The sequence below is a fragment of the Micromys minutus genome, assembly GCF_963924665.1.
Source record: "Micromys minutus genome assembly, chromosome: 5".
Taxonomy (NCBI): domain Eukaryota; kingdom Metazoa; phylum Chordata; class Mammalia; order Rodentia; family Muridae; genus Micromys; species Micromys minutus.
Genome location: NC_137974.1, coordinates 63,785,815 through 63,805,857, shown reverse-complemented (window position 1 = coordinate 63,805,857; position 20,043 = coordinate 63,785,815). Strand labels below are relative to the sequence as shown.

Genomic DNA, 20,043 nt, shown 5'->3' with positions numbered 1-20,043 from the left:
GCTACATTGAGTTTTGGATTAATAGCTTTAGGGGAGGAGATTTTAAGACACTCTTGTATTGAATATGTCTTATAGATATTAGTGGCTAGTCTTATGGAGACCCAAAATGGAAAGAGGTATGTTTAGTAAGGAAAACTAAATGTACAGTTGAAAGAAAAGGAGCACTGGGAATGAAATGTAGCTATGCCTACTTGTCTGTGGACTAAACTCCTATGTTAAATGAAATAAAGGTAATAATTAACTTTAGAAATGACTCCACCAAGATAAGCTTCAAACTTGTGAAAAAAATAAAAGGGAAGCTTAAGTGTAAAGAAAAGGGTGAACAAGAGAAAGCTGGTGAAAAGGTATTTGAGCAACAAGGCCAACCTCCAGCCACAGAAAGCATCAGAACTTTGCATCTTTGAAATTGTGGTTCTGAATTTAGAGATAAAGATATTAAAAAGAAAGGGGGGGTGGTTGAATCTTCCTCTAGGTTTAAGGAAAGCTGCTGAAGTCAGGATTCTCTTTGAGGTTTTCCTGCATGGAGGCCTAAAAAGGCCATTTCATGAAGCTGTAAAAACAAGGACTGCACTTTGCTGGAGACCTCAAGATAATGGTGATAGCAAAGTCATGGCATACCTGCTGAGGAGAGCCAATAACAGGTCATGGAAACATCCCAAAAGAGATAAATGTATTGCAGTCAACAAAGCTGAGAGAAGTTAGAGATCTGAAGAGTTTTACTTTATCATTGAGATGAAAAGCTGGAGTTGGCCCTGCTGAACTTTGGACTTGCTTTTGTCCAGTATTTCTTCATTGAGCTCTTTTTCCTCCTATTTGGACTGGGAATTTATACTCTGTGATGCTATGTGTTGGAAGTATGTGATCTTTTTAAATTTTGGTTTTGCATCAGATACAGTTAAGATATTGCCTTTAGTCTTATAAGAAACTTAGAACTTTGGACTTTTAGAGAGTATTGAGATTGTTATAGACTATGGGGACTTTTGAAGTCCAGATAAATGTATTTTGCATCATGGTATGGTTATATGTATATCAAAGATAGGTAATGGAATATGGTGGTTTGACTAACAATTTACTTCATAAGCTCATGGATGAAGATTTGGTCATTAGCAAGTGAAATAATTTAGAGAGGTTAGGAGATATGTTCTTGTTGGAGTTGGTTAAACCTTATCGGAGGAGCTATGCCCCTGGAGGTGGGGTTTGGGGTTTCAAAAGCCCAAGCCAGTCCTAGTCTCTCTCTCTCTTTCTCTCTCTCTCTCTCTCTCTCTCTCTCTCTCTCTCTCTCTCTCTCTCTCTCTCTCTCTCTCTCTCTTATCCTACTGGCTGCAGATATGGATGTAGAATTCTCAACTACTTCTCCAGCAACATGTCCAACTAAATGCCACCATATTTCTTACCATGAAGAGAATAGACTAAGCCTCTAAACTCTAAGCAAACTCCAATTGAATACCTTCTTTAAAGAGTTGGTATGGTTATGATTCCTCTTTACAGCAATAGAACGCTAATTAAAACAACAACCAATGGCAACTTGGAGATGATGTGGTTTATTGTATCCTACAGCTTACAATCCATCATGCATGGAAATCAGGGCAAGAAAATAAGGTATATATCTTGTGTGAGGAACTACAACAAAGTTAGTGCAAGAATGTTCTTTGCTGTTTTATTCCTCTTAACTAGCTCACCCTACTTTTTTATACCATCTAGAAACATGTGGCCAGGGATGGTACAGCCTGAAGTCATCTGGGTAATCTTACATCAGTCATTAACCAAGAAGATGCTCTATAGTCATAGCCACAAATGCCAATCTTATGGGGCCATTTTCTCAATGGAGAAATTCAACTGAGACTCTAGCTTGTATAAAGTTGAGAAAAAAACCCAAGAAGCATATCTTAACAAGCATAACAGACTAGTTTAGTCTGGAAAGAGTCATTAACCAAAAAAAAAAAAACAAAAAAAAAAAACCAAAAAAAAAAAAAAAAACCAAAAAAACAAAACAAAAACAAAAACAAAAAAGACAAAGCTACAGATGCTAAAAGGAGGAGAGACTGCATCTCAGAATAAAAAAAAAGTCAAGTTTACAATATTCTGTCAAAGAACACTTCTTTTACAGATCCAAAGTTGAATGAATCATTAGCTATTATTTCTAGACAAATTCAGAGCATCAAATACTACTCTGCTTTCCTAAACTCTGTTAATAGCTCCTTTCCTTTTCTCCCTTCCTTAAGATTTTGTCACTTACACACTACCTGATACAAAGCTAAGGTGACTTGAGCTAGAGTCAAGCAAATCTGTCAAGGGAAGAATGACAAGCATTTCATGTCTGAAGTCTGTCTGCTTGTCACTTTCCCATAGTCTCTGTGTGGCAGCACTTGTTAAGGAAGGTGTCCTGTCAGTCACACCAAATACGTGGTTTTTGGAGTTTCTGGTATTGACAACAGATACTTGCTTTTGTTTCCCATAATCCTGTCTCAAAGGCATATATTAGAAACAAGCTCCTTGAAAGGAAGGAGATGACAACAGTGGATAGACAGAAACACTGGGACAGTATCCACAACTCCATAGGAACCCTGACTTACTAGACAGGATAGTAGATTTAATGAAAATATTTCCATTAATTTGACTACCATATTAATTTTATGACTGATTTAAATAAAGGTAAGTTTTATAGCTAAGTAGAAAAAAAATCTGTAGTTTGTGTAATTTAATATTTGTAAGACTACTGATAACTTAATAAGGTAAGAGCATAGTTTAATACCCTACTGTCCCTATTATGAGATAAAAGTCCCTTCCTTTCATTGATTTATTGTAAGGGTAAAAGAGGAGAGAAACTAAGGCTGGAGAATTTCATACTTACTATTCAGAGAAGCTAGTTAAGTTCCAAGCCAAAAGAAAAATTTGTAGGAGTTATGATTAATATTTGTGTATTTCCAACATGTTTTTATCCTGGGTATGCAAATATTTATTTATTTTTTCTCTTCCCAGAGCCTGACCTGGGGAAGAACTTGACAATTACAATTTATCTGAGGCATTCTGGTCTTTGCCAATAGTATGCATTCACTCGGGACTTCATCCACTCTGTACACCTTCATTAAAGGTATTCCTTATTTGCCACAGTAGGCTTATATACCTATCAGCAATGTAAAATTAAATATTATAGTTCTCATTCAGAAGTCTTCCATTTTGTGATTTCTGACACCAGACACCGTGTGAGGCTGAGAAAAACCCTTGTGGATCAAATAGTGTATTAATAATGAATTAATAAAGGTTGGATAGAGAATTAATTCAGCACACACACCTCAAAAGGAAAGGATGGTTTTGGTGACTGACAATATTTTGATCAAAGAACAAAGAAAAACAAAACCACTAACTTGAAGCTGATTATTATTCCAAGAGAAAAGATAACGTATCTGTCTTGGTAATATTTCAGAAAACTTACTTTCTCACAAACAGAAACATTAATAAAAGAAAAAGCCAACTAATCAGTCTGGTTTGTAAGTGTGTTTCTCATGTTTTTCCAAGATATGTGCTTCATGTTTTCCATACTTAGATATGGCTAATATCAAAAGACTTGAAGCTAGTTCAGACAGTCATTTAGAAGTTTTTGAAGACATCAAAGAGTCGTTGCATTTTCAGGTCTTTTGAATTCTCACTGAATGTTGTTTTAGTAGTATCCTTGACTCCTGATTTAAGATTGTGCTGGTACACACACCTCACATGTACATTTATTTTTAAGCATTATGATATTTCTGAACAGCAGACACTTTTAAACTTGTTTGTCCAATGAAGTACCTAAAACACAGGTAAGTTTATTAATGAATGAGGCAAGATGCCACAGTGGTAAAAAAAGAGAGGATCGTTGTTTTTAAATCATTGTAGTCACTTAGTTGATTGATTTGTTATGTATGTGTGTGAAGAAATCAAATGTGTGCTAAGTCTCTTAATGTTTAGTATATACTCTGAAGGCTAGCAAAAGTCCTAAGGTTTGAACATAATTCTCATATGACAAAAACTATTTTACTGTCTTAGAGACAATTTCACACTGTAGAGAGACAGCATTAAATCAGTGTCATAGAACCTTTCTTCCCAGCAATTCAATCATGTCAAAAATTTGAAAGCAAATTTCTCGAGTTCATTCCACATTTACAGGGTGTCCCACAGGCTGGAAGGCAGGGTCTTTGTATAAAAGGTATGGAAAATGTATTTCCAAACAGGATATAGAGACTAGATAGGGGAGAGAATTTGTGTTATTGAAATTTCTTCTCTTTCAATGCCCTTCTGTCAATCTGGCTCTTTCATCTTCACTCTTCCTGTTTCTCTTTTCTCTTTCTTTCTGTCTCTTTCCTCCTAAATTTCTCATTCTTCAATTCCAGTGCGACAGTACTTCTCCGGCAGGCTTCAGGGGATCCAGCCTTTCCTGAAGGCCAAATTGATGACTTACGTAAAAACCACTGCTTCTGGTATCAAGAGAAGCCCACTCAAACCTGACATTCTTGATCAAAGTATTGTTTTTGACTAGGAAGATAAACAGACTAGAATCTAAGTATGCAGAATCTCAAACAGGAAGTCAGGAGGTAAGTGTCAGCACATGATAAACTTTTCAACAGGATACCTTTTAGTTCTGTTAGTGCATGATAGAAAGTACAAGAATGATAAAAAAGTTTTCTCGGTGTGTAAAGGTTAAACATAATGATTCTTAAATACCATGAATCGTCAGTCTTTACACGCCAATAAAACTTAATCATTTCCATGTTACACTTTGTTTTACGTGTACTTTATGCTCATTATAACTAGTAAGATTTCAATGCATACTATCAAACCTTTAAAAAAATCAAGTACTGACAAAAATATATTCATATAGGTTTATGAAAAAATGCTTTTTAAAAATCTGTACATTTATCTCTGTTTTAAAAAAATATAAAGTTGTTAAAAAAAGAATGATAAAACAGGAAGATGAGACCGGAGGCATTTGAAGTTAAAGAGGACTATTGAAGTAACTGTGACATAATGTGACCTGAGGGAGACAACAGAAGAAACTATGCATTTCAGTTGATTTTTCAATTTTATTTTGTGTCTTCAAAATAGATACTATTTGCTGACCTCTGTTAAAAAGAGAAAAATGAGATAACTTTCATTTTTCCTTTTTAATTTATGTAATAAAATATAATGTGAAAACAAAAAGGGGAACAGAGGAAAGGCTATTCAGAGACTGCCCCAACTGGGGATCCACCCCATATGCAGCCACCAAGCCCAGTCACTATTGCTGAAGCCAAGAAATGCTTGCTGACAGGAGCCTGATATGGATGTCTCCTGGGAGTCTCTGCCAGAGGCTTATTGATATAGATAAGCATGCTTGCAGCTAACCATTAGACTGAGCATGGGGACCCAAATGGTGGAGTTAGAGAAAGAGCTGAAGGAGATGAAGGAGTTTGCAACCCCATAGAAAGAACAACAATATCAGCCAACCAGACCACCAGAGTTCCCAGAGACTAAACCGTCAGCCAAAGCATACACATACAGGGACCCATGGCTCCAGTTGCATATGTAACAGAGGATGGTCGTGTTGGATATCAATGGGAGGAGAGGCCCTTGGTCCTGTGAATTCTTGATTCCCTAGTGTAGGGGAATTCCAGCATGATGAGGTGGGAGTAGGTAGGTGGGAGGTGGAGCATCCTCATAGAATCCAGTGTGGGGAGAGGATAGGAAGGAACCAGGAGAGGGAATAACATTTGAAATGTAAATACATAAAATTTCCAACATAAAAGGGAAGAAATAAAACAATTCCAATAAAAAAAAAAAAAAACAGAGCTCCTTATGTTCTGGATAAATAGTGTCTAAATCTTACTCAAACTGAACTCCATGAGTTTGCTCTTGTACTTATTATTGTATTTTCACCCATTCTTTCTCATGCCCTGCCTTGCATGTGACATCTCACAAGCCTCTTAAAGTAACCTCTCTTACCCTTAGTCTCCAAAGGTGAAGGAATTAAAACTCCATTTGAGGACTCTGTGACCTGGGTCATCTGTAATGTCACATGCTGCCAAGCCTTTCAATCTGAGTTCAGTTCCTGGTGCAAATAACTGATTATCTCCAACAAAATGTCCACGAATTTGTGTGAGTGTGCACGCTCGTGCATGCATGCTCACACACACACACACACACACACACACACACACACACACACACACACACAAACACACACACACCAAAATGTTTGGTTTTGAACCTTGGGTCACGGGATGGAGGGTTTTCATACCAATGCAGCAACCTTCAGTAACTACCTGACACTTTCCCCAGAAACTCCTCTATATAATCCAGGCATTTTGGTCTCTGTATGTCTCTTTTTATGCCTTCTCCTCCTGCTCCTCCTTCTTCTCTTTATCTTTGTCTCCCTCCTACTATTCTCTCTTTCTTTTCCTTCTGCCCACCTCCCCATGGGAACTCTCCTGGCCTAAATCCTTGTGGCTAGTTAACTTGCCCAAGAACAGTTTGCCTTATATTAAATTGCCTTTAATATAATCTAATCTGATTTAAATTATCTCATTTCACTAGTGGGGATGAAATTACCTAACTCAAGGCACGAGAACATATTTCTCAAATAAATAAACAAACAAACAAACAAACAAACAAATCACACCTCCATCTTTATCTACCCTGTGTGAACAGTCTGCTTCTTGTTTACTTTTATTTTTTAAGGTAAAGTATTATTTTATTAATAATTAATGCAAGGGGTAATATGTAAATCATAACAGGTGAATAAGGGTATCAAAGTAAAAATGAGACAGAGATTTGAAGACAGCAGCTTAAAAAGTTGTGAGCCTTCATAGGTAACACAAGCAGTCATTTATCTGTACTGATGGATAGATTTGATCATCCAGGGATGTGGTGAGGTCAGAGATATTTGAGACACTTAAGGAATGAGTAGAGGTTCATGTAAAGGAGCATTATTGGCTGGTGTTCATAGCATAAATTATGGCTATGCCATTGAATACCTGAAATACTGTTATTTCAGTCATTAGATTATTTGAGTTGATCCACAAATTACCCCTTACACGCAAACTGCAGAATGTCCTAGAAATCTGACATATGTATATATATATATGATGGTTTCTTATACTTGTAGAATTTAGTTTTGCAGAAAACCCTGACCCTTCATGTGACTGTATTCAGCCGTTTAATGATTGTATTTTGCAAAGGAGTACTTTAATACATTTTATTGAGCAAGTTTATTGAAATCTAAATTTCTAGTATGCTGTGAGATGAAGACTGTGTACATTTTTAAGGTAAGACAGTGGAGAAACAAAAATGGAGTCTTCAGTATTTTTTTTAAGCTTTTCCTGATTTCAGGATGACAGAAAAGGTTGTTTAATTAGTGACTGCTAATCTATGTGGGCAGCCAGGAAAATCTCTGCTGGAGAAAGGACATACAAATCCCTTGCCAGATCATTTTCTCTGCCTCTTTCATCTGTTTTAAAATGGGCATAAATTTATTATTTTTCTCAACTTCTCCTAGATTTTTTCTAATTCAACCACAGTGGTCCTCATCTTCTCTCCATTGGTTGGTTGTAAGTATTTGCATCTTACTTTTCAAATGGCTTGTTGGGTCTTTCAGAGGGCAGACATTCTAGGCTCTTGTTTGTAGGCACATTATAGCATCAGCAATAGTGTCTCTGCCTCCATCTCTCTGTCTTTCTGTCTCTCTGTCTTTCTGTCTCTCTGTCTTTCTGTTTCTCTGTCTTTCTGTCTCTCTGTCTCTGTTCTGTCTGTCTGTCTCTGTCTCTGTCTCTGTCTTTCTCTCTCTCTTTCTCTCTCTCTCTCTCTCTCACACACTCTCTCTCTCTCTCTCTCTCTCTTGTCTCTTCAGATCTTTCAGACAAGAACAACTCTAGGTCAGTGTTTTTGATGGAGGAATGGCAAACCCATCACTCCACTTGATGTCCTGTTTTTCTACTGGAGTTAGAGTCTTCAAATTCTCTCTCCCCACTGTAGGGTATATAATACAAGGTCTCTCCGTTTGAGTCCGGAGAGTCTCAAACTACCCAGGTCTCGGGAACATTCTAGAGGACCTCCCCTCCAACATCCCAAGCTTGCCTGAATCGATTCTTTCTGTTGGCCCTCAGGCTTCATTTCTGTAACCCCCACCCTCAATACCCAATCATGTTCCTCTTTTCCCCTAAGACTACCCTCTCTCTCCCAGTTGTTTCCATCCCTCTGACCCCTGGTGATTACTCTAAAGTGGGATTGAGGTATCCTCACTTGAGCCCTTTGGCTTGTTAACTTGCTTGAGTTCTGTGGATTGTATCCTGGGTATTCTGTATATTTTTTGATTAGCATTCACTTATTGGTGAGTACTTACCCTGCCTGTCCTTTTGGGTCTGAGTTTCCTCACTCAGGATATTTTATAGTTCCATCCATTTGTCCACAAAACTCATGATATCGTCATTCTTAATAGCTTTTCAGATAGTAGTATTCCACTGCAAATGAACCAAATGTTTGCATCCATTCTTCTGTTATGGGACATCTGGGTTGTTTCCAGCTTCTGGCTCTCACAAATAAGGCCACTATGAATTTAGTGTGTGTCATAATGTGTATCAACTTTAGTGACTTTATTAACAAAATTCATACTGTTCTTCCTGATAGTAGAATAGAAAACTTAAGATCTGCAGATGAACAAGCTTTGGTAAGGTCTGCTTTATATATCAGAAGCAGTTTCCTTTTAGTTCATACTCTTTGTAGCCCAAAAAGGCATGAACTCTTGACTTTAGTTTTAGATACAAAGGTACAGCATTTGCTATGTGTGCATTTTATTTATGTTCATATGTGTGGCTGCACATATATGTATGTGTGTGTATGTGTGTGTGTGTGTGTGTGTGTGTGTGTGTGTGTGTGTGCAGTCTACTTATCTTCCTTATGAAAGCAATTGTAAGTACAAGGGATATTTAGGTGGGGTTCTCTTATATTAGAGAGAGTACTAACCATTTATGATCTATGAAAGTGATCAGTTTGGTTTCAGCATAAAATGATTCCTCCGGAGGACTTTGGCCAACCCTCTAGCTTTACCCTTTACCTATCTTTAAATGATTTTAGAAGGAAATATTTCATAAATTTTAAAATGTATTTTTGATATGAATAGTTTGTAAAATGTACATGATGAACACATTTCCTATTGTTTAAGCTCTGCCTTTTGATTTTCTTATTCATGTCCTTCTATGAACAAAAATTCTACCTTTTGATTAAATCAATTATTTTAGAGCGGGTTGGATCATAAACCATTTTAGTTCACTAGATCCAGTTATGATTTTATTAATACCAAAATAGAATTATAAAATGTATGTAGTTCAGTTAGCCAGAAATCCAGTAGTCAAAACATTCTATGGAGCACTAAAATTACTTATAGTGTTTCATTGTTATCTTAAACTGTCACTTTCACAAAAAGAGAGACTCAACTGAAAATTGTAATCTTGACTGAGAAGTTGCCTAATTAGATTGCCCATTTCTGTAATGCAAATTCTCGATTGATAGTTGATCTAGAAGGGCCCTACCCACTATGGCTGGTACCTTTCTGAGGCATTTGGTCCTGTGCTATGCAAGAAAGGTAGCTGAGTTTGAACTTGGGAGCAGGCCAGTAAGCAGTCTTCCTTCATACTTTCTGGTCTAAGCTCTTGAGTTGAGTTCATGTCTTAGTTTATTTGATAGAACCAGTAAGGTAAAATAATACCTTTCCTCTAAATATTGCTTTTGATATTGTTTATCACAGCTACAAAATCAAACTAAGACATCAGGTAAAGACACTTGCCACCAAGTCAAATGATCCAAATCCCATCCCAGGAAACAAATGGTGGAAAAATAGCACTTCTGCAAAAAGGCTATATATGGGCCCTAGTATGCAGATGTACACATACTGGTATGTACACACAAAAATATGTTAAAAATTACCATAGTTCACCATGGGAAAAAGAAGAAAGAAAACCTCTGTTGCTCAAATTATGGTTTACTGATCTTGAATCGCAACACTATTGTAAAGAAGTGCCAGTGCTGGTTAAGCTACAAGAAGAACATTTATTTTCCTGAGAATATAAAAGAAAAGAGAGAGGAAAAATGATCCCAAACTTCAAAGTGAGAGCAATAATACCACAAATAGAGCTGGGGAGGTGGCTTAGGGCTAGAGCATTTGTCTAGTGGGCTTGAGGCACTGGACTCAATCCTCAGTGCTGTAAAATGTGAAAATAAAGAGAATAAAAGCTACTGTTTTAGCGGTGGAGCCAAGGGCTGTTGGTGAGTTTTCAGTGGCTGTAACATCAGAAGGCTGAAAAACTGGCATCCTCACGGCAGTAGATGATTCGGCTCCAGGTCTGCATAAAGCCATGAGAAGAAATCTGACTCTCCATATGAATTTGAAAACACTTGGTAGAACAGGGACTAGAAAACCTTTGAAGCTCATCTATACATGGAAATCTAATTACTAGAAAAGAAAAATCTCCCCTAAGTGAGAAACAGAAGAAAAGAAAAAAAAAAAAAAGATGAAAGGCCCAGATACCTGAACAACAAAGACAGATATCAGTCCAAGATAGGAAATCAATGTGGAGCTATCCACTTCCTTGATGCCCCTGGACACCTAACCAAAGCAAACACACAAGGTTTGGCCATTTTCACTAATCAGGGCAAGAAGGACTTAACTCCCTTAAGAACAACAGCAACAAAGACAAACCAGACAAAGACTTTGTGACATGCCTTGCATTAAGTTACCTAATGTGTTTACAATGTTGCACAGTGAGTCACATACACTGATTTTGGGATAACTTTACTGGAAGTAAAATATCTCACCCATGTTCTTTGCACTTCAAGGACTTCCACATTGTGATCTAAATACCTGTAGAATTATATAAGATGATGGACTTGGATATTTTGAAGGCTAGTAAATTTGGCTGATAAATAGAACAAAAACTGTTGAAACATATTTTAGAAATGTTTAACAAAAGAAAGAGAGGAGACCGATGTGCAGCACACCAGACTTTTTTTTTTCAAGACACAACTCAGAAAGACAAATATAAATTATGCATTGAAAATCATAACAATGCTGAAAACAGAACCAACAAATAGGTTGTGTGGAAAAAATTACGACACACTAAGCAAATATTAAAACATCTAGAAATTCAACACATTGACTATCTGAGGAACATATTATTGTATCACCTGATATAATAGTAAACATGTTAAAGGTATTTAAATTTTTCCTGTCACCACTCAGAAGAAGTAGCAGAATTTTTTGTAAAATTAGTTGAAGGGACGAAAGAAAGAAAACGATTAATATAAGGCAGAAAATAAGAAATCAACAATAAAAATCGCAGAAATGTGGGATATGAATCTAAAATGATAGATATAAGATGAGAAAATTAGTAATTTGAAAAACATACAATAAGTATGTGTGGGTGTATTTGAACATATCGTGCATGCATATTGAGTGCCTTCATGTGAGTGTGTGTGTGTAGGAAAGTGGAAAATATCTTGTGTAATTCCTTAGGAACATAGTTCTTGGTTCCTATCATTTATGAGACAAGGTTTCTCACTGACCTGGGTAGGGAAACACTAGGCTTGGTTGCCTGGCCAACTAGCTCTATCACTCTGCCTGTCTCTGCCTCCCCATACATGGACCACAAGTACACAGCACAACACTTGCGTTATTTCTCAGGTGGTGAGGACTCAGGTCCTCAAGGCTGTAAAACAAACACTTTACTGACTCAGCCAAAGCAGAAACAGCCTTTTAAAAATTACAAATTCACAGATACAAAAAAAAATGTCTCATAAAACTTTTGTAACTTTTTGGGTAGGGGAATGGGCCTAAAGCCCTGAGGATCATCAAAAAAAATGGAAGCAGGCAACCTTGGAGGTAGGAGGTTGAAAGGACTCTCCAGAATGTACCAGAGACTTGGGAGGTAACCATTTATTGTCTCTAAAGTATACAGTTGTCTTAGCCACAGGTCTATGTCATCATTTCAACATTGTGGGTAGGAAATCCTCACCTCACTCAGTGGTGACACTGAGTCATGCAAACCTTAAGTCCTTAGCAAATTAACACATCACTCCCATACTATTCTCATTGCAATGGAGGCTTGCACAATTATGTTTTAAGAAAAAATTTGTAAGTGTTAGAAGTAATATTTTCTTGATGATATAGATTTAATTGGACAGTAAACTAATTTTTTTATGTATTCCCTGAAGTTTAAAACTCTAGGAAATATTTCTGTAAACTCCCCTCATCAAATGTATCCATGCCCACTGGGATATTTAAAACACACTGTTTTCTGAAATATAAGGCTCTGATGCAAAGGTTTCATATTTTAAACAATAACATGATTTATCATTATTTCCAAGACAATTTATAAAGTATTGTAGACATTGAATGTTAAAGTGCTTTAGTCAATTATCTATATTCAGTCAATTAACTATATAACTAATTAATTTTGTTCAGAAAAAATACCTGAACTAAGCCCTGTTTATCACCTTAAGATTTTGCAAGAAGAGCAATTGCAACTTTCTATCTTTGTCACTATTGTATTGCTGTGGAGACATACCATGACCAGGGAAACTTTTATAAAAGAACACTCTTAGTTGGGAAGTGGACTACAGTTTTAGATGGTTAGTCAATTATTATTATGGTGGGGTTGATGGCGGCACAGAGGTAGGCTCCATGCTAGAGAAGTTTCTGAGGACTATGTTTTGATCCACAAACAGGAGGACGCTAAGTGAAAACTGTCCCCCATGTTGCTTTTGGCCAAGGACCTGTGCAAACTGTAAACTAGCAGGACACTGGAGAGTTGATTGCTCAGCTTTGCCTAGACAAGGTATCCCATTATCCCAAGTTAATCCTTCATAGGAACGTCTGGAAGATCTTCTGGGCTTGATGACTAAAGACTGATGTTGCTCTGGGACCTCTGGCCCAAACAAAATCCAGATAACCACATAAGAACCTAGGGTGATTGACTAGGTAGTCAGTAAGGCTCTGTCACTTGTAATAGAGTCAGGCATTGGTTGTTCTATAATTCCAGCTTACTCTTATGAAATTTATTTTTCTTAGATCTCTGATGTCATTGATGACTTGGCAATTGATAACTTGCCAGTTTCATAGCCGCAAGCACACCATCTCCTCCAAGGCTTCATCTGGCTTCTTAGTTCTCTTCATGAATAAACATCAGGACTCAGAACTCACCAGAGAGCTTCTAGAGAAAAAGGAATGGTTTAATTTGTAGTTAAACTCAGAAAAGACAAATTCACAAAACATATTTTAAAGTAACTTTACTACGGCTTTGCTTAAAGAAACTTGCTTTACAAAGACTGCTGTCAGCAATCTATCTTCTCTGTTGTATAAAAAAATGTTTGGATAAAATAGTTTAAAGTTTATGTATGTTCTGAGGGTCTAAAGAAGGGTTATAAGGTATGTAGATACAAGTTTTAGGGTCTGAGGATGTGGAAGCTTAGGTAAGTTGTAAAAGTTTAAGGAAGTGTTTAAGGTATATAAATGTAACATGTGAAAGTATAGGAAAGTGATTTAAGGAATATGTAGAAATGACAAATGTTTCTGATTTTTTTCTCTCTCTATGCTGTTTTATTAAGACTTCAAAACTTCAGAGTTTTAACTACAAAGAATTAATCTAGCTCTGGTAAGCACTGACTGCTATATAATCACAAGCTTGACATTTCTAATTTATTTTTCTTGTTTTCTAAGTATGGCCTTTGTCTCCATTTAAGGACCAGATATGATTTTAAAAAGAAGACCATAAGGCAGCAGCTCCAGGAACAGACCACAAAATTCAGAAACAAGGTCAAATGATATTCTCCCAAAGAATAGCGTGGGGATAACAAAGGAATGGGAAAATATTCCAGGATGGGCCATCAGTGCTAGACAGATCTAGTTGGTCCTGTAGTTAAATGTTAATGACATAGGAATGCAGACCACTGACCACCTGACACAAGCCAATTAGAAGCCAACCTCTGTGACTTCTGCAACACTCACTAATTAAATTTTAGCTTACGTAACCCACTCTTTAAATATAGAATAATGAACAGAGTAGCCAATCAAATTTATACTAATGTCACTACTTTGGCACCCACTAATTACATTAGAGATTACCCAGTCCTTCTAGAGAATTTCCCTGGTTCCATATAAGAAAGCCTGTGTACCTTTGTCTGGGTCACCATTTTGGAGAATGGTTGACCCCAGTATGCTGGTTGTTTCTGCAGAATAAATTCTGTTTGTCTTTATATTGTATCTGTTTGTCTTTACATTATATCTGAGTCTGGGTGTTCCATCAGTGATTTTTTTTGACCCTTATACTACCAAGGTCCAGTGATCAAAATCATCATTTTCCTCACCTTATTTAGCATGCTCAATCAAAATTAAAACTCATCCCAATTCGGCATTTTCTTTTTTACCTTTATAAACTGCCATTTTCCTGTGGGATATATCTGTCTCTTCTGTATTCAGAGACAATTTTTTTTTTTTGTTTCCTGACTCCAGACAAATACTCCTTCTTCTTACCCTTGCTCCCCTTTTAATTTTCCTCTCATTTGTTTTCTTCCCACTCTCTCTCTTCCTCTAATTCCTGTCCTTTTCTTTTATCCATAGCTTCTGTCCCTCTGGGGCAAATAAACCTATATTGTGCTGAGAATTTGCTCTTGCAGTGTTGTCAGCTAATCTGAGGGTCTGGAAAACAAAGCCAAGAATAATGTAGTCAACTAATCTTTTTTGAATGTGTTGTAGGTCTCATGCTCACAAGTGGCTCTTGGTGAAGACTACAAAACACATTCTAATCCTATGACTGAATGAGTTAAGAGGGGAAAATACTCTCTTGGGGTTTTCCTTTGCGAGTGCAAGGATAATGCTTTGATTTACAACTTGAATTTTGTTCTTCCTGTAGATAATAATGTCAAAGGCAAGTGTCTAACGAATTATCACATTTCCATGCAAAGCAAAAGAATGAGTTGGTAGAATGCAGACTTATCCCCTCAATCTGTTTGTCTTCTGTCAGTGTTGATATATTTTTAAAATAACTTTTTCAAGAGGTAGCAATATATGTGTATAAAATCAGTGCTCTCATCTGATGTTCTTTACAGAAGCAGGTGGTTTTGGACCTTGCCTGTAGCAATAGCCTTTGATCATTTGGGGACTAGTGATATCCCCTAGGCAGATCTAGTTAAATAGTTATTTGTAGTCATTTAAATACACACCTTTATGTTGTGTCTTTAATCTTCTTGCACTTATAATAGGCTCACAGTGTGAAAATATTTGAAAAGATTTCTCCCCACAGTTACACTTCACCTTTTCCTTTCTAGGGACATATGTGTTATGATTTTCTGCTATAAAAATAATTTAAATGCTATATAAGCATGAATATTTGATAAATACAATTAGTAGGCAAGCCTAGAAAAAATGTTTGAATGAATATCTACAAGGATTTAGTCACAACTCACTTCTTTTTTTCAGACATCACTTTGGAATCTAAAGTCAGATTTTTTTAGAGATGCCAGAATGAAAGAAAATCACCTCATTTACAGCTGGGAAAAACAGAGTATGTATAAAGTGGCTAGCAATACCCATCCCACAGAAGAGAAGGAAAGTTTCTTACCTGTATTCCTGGGAAACATTTTTTTCATACATCTGATCCTATAACTCTGTATCAGTCATTGCATCCAGAGAAGTAAATTTCAGATACAAGAGGCTCTATTTACTGCCTAAAATACTCCTAGCTCAAATAATTATTTTAAGCCTTGTCAGCTGAAGATTTGTTAGTATAAACACAACCTATAAAAAACATAAGTTATGAAAAACACAGTCATGATATACCTCCCATTCCCCAAGTCCAGGCCCTGATCCCCCTTCTGCAGGAGGGACAGCCTGAAAGCTCCTCAACTCATCAAGTAGTAGGTAGAACAAGCACAGGCTCAGCTGACCCTTGAAGTACAGATAGAGGGTAAATTCCAGGTCACAATTGCTTATGGTGTTGGGCCTCATTCCAATGGTGCCACAGATATCCTCACCAGTCTTCACTGTTTGGTAGTCTTCCATGTGAACTCAGTGTTGAAGTAGGCCACCAGTATGTGCACATAGTCATTTTTCTTTACTTCAGGAAAAGAGGAGAGGTGAAAGTCATGTCCTCTACCTTGACTGTGTAGATGTCCACCGCCTTTATGAGGCAGGCATTGGTGACCAGCTGCTTTGGGTCTATCACATTCACTAAGAACTTCTTGATAGTCACATCATTAATCCAGGACATACTGAAACCATATACATTCTCCTACCAGTGGATCTTGTAGTCTTTATACTGTTGGTCCTCAATGGTTGTCACAGACTAGGTTGCCTGGTCTGGAAAGATGAGACCATTGGTTGCTTGTCATGAGCATGCAGCATGGTTTTGAGCAGGGACTCATAGAAGAGTCAGTAATCCATCCTCTCACTGATGATGATGTCTACCTTCTCCATGGGCAGCTCCACCTCCTCCACCTTGCCTTCAATGATAGTGACCACATGGCCAAACTTGTTGCCTTTAACAATCTTCACAGCATAATTGGAGGTACTGGAACACTCAATACTAATAACCTTTTCGGCCCTTGTCTTGGCAGCAAACATGTAGAGGATGCACTTTGTTTTTGAAGAGATGCCAATTGTGAAGCATGGAGTTTTTTTATGTGAGGGTAAGCACTTCATCCTTCAGCATCTTCTCGTAGATGCCAAAGTGGGCATAGGAGTCAAAGTAGTAGTCATTGGATATAGTGTCCTCAGTATTGGCTTTCTCACTACTTTCTGCTTGGCCACAGGAAACCTCCATGATTCAGTTCACAGCCTTGACTGCTGCCATCTTCAAATGAGTCCTCTAACATCCGATACCCACCCCTCCTTCTCAGGTACAATTCTTTAGAGGTATTCTCAGCTTGGTGTATGAGAAAATATGGGAAAGTATATCATATGCTTGCAATTGTATGGCTGTCCCATCACTATGCTTTCTACTTTTCGTTAAGGTAAGTGGAGGCACAGAGTATGTGATAGTCCATAATGGAGAAATTCAGAACTCAAGCAAGTTGCTGGTGGCGGGAACTCAAAACATAAACTATGGAAAATCACTGCTTACTACTGACTTCACGTGGCTTTCTCAGCTTGCTTTCTTACATAACCCAGGACCACCGGCCCAGGTGTAGCACCACTCACAGTTAGCTGGGTCTTCCCAAGTCTATCATTAACAAAATGCCCCACAGACAAGGCTATAGGCCAGTCCAATAGAGACAATTCCTCAGTTCATGCTTCCTCTTCCCAGTGGACCCTAGCCCGTGTCATGTTGACAAACATTAACCAATACATCAGGCTTTCTCCTATGAGAGAAAGCAGCATTTTATGGGCCAGAGACCCTGAGGTTTCTTAAGAAACATTTCTTCTCTTATTTTCCTTACAACTTTATTTAAAAAAACAGAGATACAGATTTTTAAGGCATTTTGCATAAAACTCTATGAATATATTTTTGTCAGTACTTGATATTTTTAAAGGTTTGATAGGATGCATTGAAATTTTACTAGTTACAATAAGCATAAAGTACATGTAAAACAAAACATAACATGGAAATATTCAAAGAAACATTTCTAAAGCCTGAGAAATCTGATGTCTACAGCTCTGCCAACTACTTTGTATAGACATTGTAAATTCTTTTCTATTTACCCAATTAGGAGAGATTCTGTTGTATGTATCTGAAACAGTATCTTACTGTATATAACCTTAATGCCTAGATCACCTGGCCCATTACCCATAGATAACAATGCTGTTATCGAGATGTTTCCCCACTATTCTGAAACCTATCGAGAGAGAGTCTTTTGTGTTCTGTTGGATAAAGTCTGCTACAGGCTTGAATTACTTCTATTTTCTCATACCAGCCATATGTAAACTGAGTCCTAGAATTGAGGTAGATTACAGCAAAATGTGTGGCTCAGACTGATAGAGAAATTTCCAGAACAATGCAGGTGTGGTTCTCAGAAAGCAGGGAAAGAATAAACATGCAGAGGAGAGTCTGTCCCGCGCAACTGTCTCGCCAGCAAGAACGACGCGGCACACAAAATAGGATTCTTCTGCGGTAAACTTTAATGCTCTCGAGAGGCAGAGCATAAGCTTGCAACACGTGAAGACAAAGACCCCGAACTATCTAGCCCATCCCCTTATAAAGGGATCAGTCCTTGCCTTGGACGTGGAGCCCCCTGATTGGTTGAAACTCATCAGGCCATATGACGCCACGGGAGAGGCAGAGCTCAAGGAGTGGAAAGTTACCCAGCGCGTGCACACATGACTTGTTTACTGCTAACTCCAGCCAGATGTCAGCGCCATCTTGTAATGGAGAATGTGCAGGCAGCACCCCACAAGAGTCCCTACTTCTAAAGAGTTTGTATAGTAAAGAGGTAGTATTCAATTTCTTATCCAATTTTATTTGTGAGAAAAATACAACACATGTGGAATGCTGACAGAATAGTAATTAAGATGAACTGGTATATTACAGTCCACTGTTCCATTAGCCACTCATCCCTTCCTTGCTAGTGTTGAAACATCAATTTTCAGTCTGGAAATATTATTATTCCAATTGGATTATACATTTTTAACCAGCAGCTAGGGGGAACTGGGTTACTTAATTATGACTAACAAATGAAATGCAGGTGAAGACTCCTTCTTAATGATGTGCCTTATTTTAATTTATTTGTGCCTATACTTTTCGTATATTGGGAATGTGCATGTGTACGTGTGTGTCCTATCATATACACATGTATGTGAAATTATAAACACATGAGGGGCAGAGTAGGTGCTGGATCTCCCCTGTTTCATGATGATTATGGAGTCACTATACTATCTCACAGCATCTACTTCCAAAACACATTTCTGGAAAACTATGATGTTTCAGCCGGCCTTGAAGATGTCATGATCAATTTGCATAAACTAAATCAAATAACATGCAGAAATACTCAGTTTCTAGAATACTGACAGGTGACATTAAATGCTGCAGGAAGTTGCACTGTATGGAAATCTGAGAGAACACAAATCTGAACAAAACTAGAGCATAAGAGGCTATGAAGTTAGGGGAATTTTATGACAGTTTCAAACATTAATATTGCTTTTAATATTTATCTTTAAGGGCTTGATACAGCATTTATATCACATTTCGTAGATAAACAGAGTGCACAGTAATGAAGGTTTTCCTCTTAATCTACTCATCAAGAATCTGCATCAAAAACAACTGATATAAGCAATGAGACCTTCTTTCTGGGTGTTTTCATAAGTACTCACTATGACTGTTTGAGCCTCATTAGGATATTCTAGAAGAATAATACACACAGGGTATTATAAAGAAGCATAAATGCATTTATTATGTTATTAAGGCTGTAGGTGCCAAAATTAATATGAGGCAACATCCTTGGCAGAGACTTGCCTTCCTCACTGCCCTGTGTATTAGAGAAGTAAATAAAACCCCTTCTCTTTTACAGTGGTTCTAGTATTAATCATATAAACACTGACCTAAGGACCTAAGCACTCCCCCAAATTCTCATTCATTTTATAGCACCATCATCTATAGTTTCACTGCATCAATGTAGGAATGAAGCAAGTATGTAGATTGTAGTGATGGACACTAGGTGGAAGTAGGTGTGTGGTTGACACTAGAATGGTGTAAATAAGAGAATTTCTCACTACTGAAATTCCCCTGTTGGATTTCTGGCTAAATTCTACATTGTTTCTGTTTGTTTTTTCCTATTCTCAAGTATTCCCAGTAACTTGGACCTGGGAACTTTCCAGTATCTTTTGAAAACTCCATTTATTTGCCCACAACCTCCAGCCAGTGAGTGTAATGTTACAGTTACATCTGAGGAACCTCAGAAAATCACACTGCCTGTTCTTACTGCAACAATGTGCCTGACTTAAGTAAGAAACCTGTTTCTCTTTTTCTCCCTGAATTGATTTTAAATAACATCCATATGTTTCTCCAGGGGCAAGAAATCTTAAGATCCTCTTTAATTAGTCTTTTTTGCCTTTTT

The 20,043-nt window shown here is 37.4% G+C and overlaps 1 pseudogene across 1 annotated transcript in view; it reads right to left on the bottom strand.

The window, feature by feature from the left end:
• LOC308421174 (protein arginine N-methyltransferase 1-like) overlaps positions 1–16,847 on the bottom strand; it is a 71,332-nt pseudogene extending 54,485 nt beyond the window's left edge. The window contains exons 1-2 of the transcript in view: positions 16,447–16,847; positions 15,836–16,156 (exon numbers count right to left, since the gene is read on the bottom strand). The product of the transcript in view is annotated as a protein arginine N-methyltransferase 1-like (transcript). The remainder of the gene's footprint in view (positions 1–15,835; positions 16,157–16,446) is intronic.
• Between the last annotated feature and the right edge of the window lie 3,196 nt (positions 16,848–20,043).